At 43.4% G+C, this 1,999-nt stretch overlaps 1 pseudogene; it reads left to right on the top strand.

Annotated features, from left to right (window-relative positions):
• The first annotated feature begins 544 nt into the window (after positions 1-544).
• Positions 545-1,709, top strand: LOC120143082 (annotated as a pseudogene).
• The last annotated feature ends 290 nt before the right edge of the window (positions 1,710-1,999 follow it).

Here is a 1,999-nt window from a genome sequence, read left to right as displayed (position 1 = left end):
ACGTTAAATTTTTGAACGAGTAGTAAAATGAAACAAAATTAAAATTTAAATGACATGTATTAAAATGAAACAAAAAAACTTTAAGTATAATTTAAAAAAAATCATACTTAAATAAGAGTTTGAATTTAAAATAAACTAATAGTTTTGGGTATTAGATGTAAAATTTACCTTATAATATTTTTTAAAATTGATTCGATCTCTCCAGAGAGAGCCGAGAATAAAACAAAACAAGGGCCAAACGCCGCACATTCGTTGCTCTTATCCATATGTACACGGGCAATTATTCATCAACCCGACAGTCGTTGTCGTAAAGGGATGACCGGTTTCTTGGTTCAACCCGTTCCCCAAAAATTAAATAAATTCATTAAATAATTATTATCACAGTCAACCAATCCTTTCAAAATAATACACTCCCTTTCAACCGGTAAACGACTAATCCCGGTCATTGTGTACCAAACATTTCAAATATAAGTAAGCTAGAGTGGAGAAGTGGACACCAGCCAGACCAAAAACAGCATTTTGATTCTCAGTTTTCTCACTCCCCCCGGCAACGACTAAGATGCCGATTAGAAACATCGCCGTTGGCCGGCCGGAAGAGGCTACCCACCCCCGATGCCCTTAAGGCAGCTTTGGCTGAGTTCATCTCAACCTTGATATTCGTTTCGCTGGATCAGGCTCCGGTATGGCCTTTAACAAGACCGAAAACGGAGCAACCACCCCCGCCGGTCTCGTGGCCGCCTCCCTGGCTCACGGTTTCGCCCTCTTCGTCGCCGTCTCCGTTGCCGCCAACATCTCGGTGGACACGTCAACCCCGCCGTCACCTTCGGTTGCTTTCGTTGGCGGGAACATTACTCTCTTGCGTGGCATCCTTTACTGGATCGCCCAACTTCTCGGCTCCACCGTCGCCTGCCTCTTACTCAAATTCGCCACCGGCGACCTGGTAACATTACCGCTCCCGCCCAAATCCCGTTAGAAAATTTTATTTCCGTTATTTGACCGTTGTTTGGGTTTTTGTTACGGTGCCTCGCAGGGTGTACCAGCTTTCGGTTGTCGTCCGGTGTGGGAGTGTCGAACGCTTTGGTATTCGAGATCGTGATGACCAGCTTTCGGTTGTCGTCCGGTGTGGGAGTGTCGAACGCTTTGGTATTCGAGATCGATGACGTTCGGACTGGTGTACACGGTGTACGCCACCGCCGTCGATCCTAAAAGGGGAAGCTTGGGGACGATCGCCCCATTGGCAATCGGTCTGATCGTCGGAGCCAACATCTTGGCCGGCGGAGCCTTCGACGGAGCCTCAATGAACCCGCAGTCTCATTCGGACCAGCCTTGGTCAGCTGGTCCTGGACCAACCACTGGGTCTACTGGTCGGACCCCTCGTCGGTGGGCTCGCCGGACTCATCTACGAGTTCGTCTTCATCAGCAACACCCACGAGCAGCTCCCCACCACTGATTATTAAATCAGTGTCACTTTGAAAACGGATTTTCTCGATTTGTTGAGTTTTATTCTCTTTCCCTTGTATTTTGCATTTTAATTTGTGCCGTTGATCTTGTTACTTTTTCATTCCTATCTCATCTACCATGATCATCATGCATGGGCATGGCGGACGTTGTTTACGATTGTATGCCCAGCTACTTTTTTAAATTATTGAAAACAACAGGGCTGTAAATGTGAATTTGTGTCATGATTGCGTTTCTTTTTCTTTTTCACATGGATCTGTCCTTTCATTATAACATTTAGTCCGTTTAATATGTTTTCGATCGTTACATTGTTGTTAGTATGTTTGTAATATGGTCACTTAATTTTTTAGACTTGTATTTAGGTCTTATAACTTTTAAAATTTACAACACAGTCCTCAATTTCATTCTAAATTCCAAATTCATTTTCTATACCGAATTTCCTTTCTTGTTTCCCCTCTTCTCATTTAACCGTAATTTTCAGTCGGTGATGCATGAGAAATTCTAATCTAAATTTAAATTATGTGGAAATATTGATTTGAAT

The sequence above is a fragment of the Hibiscus syriacus genome, unplaced genomic scaffold, assembly GCF_006381635.1.
Source record: "Hibiscus syriacus cultivar Baekdansim isolate YM2019G1 unplaced genomic scaffold, ASM638163v2 tig00110833_pilon, whole genome shotgun sequence".
NCBI classification, from domain to species: Eukaryota; Viridiplantae; Streptophyta; class Magnoliopsida; order Malvales; family Malvaceae; genus Hibiscus; species Hibiscus syriacus.
This window is presented reverse-complemented; position numbering and strand designations above follow the sequence as displayed.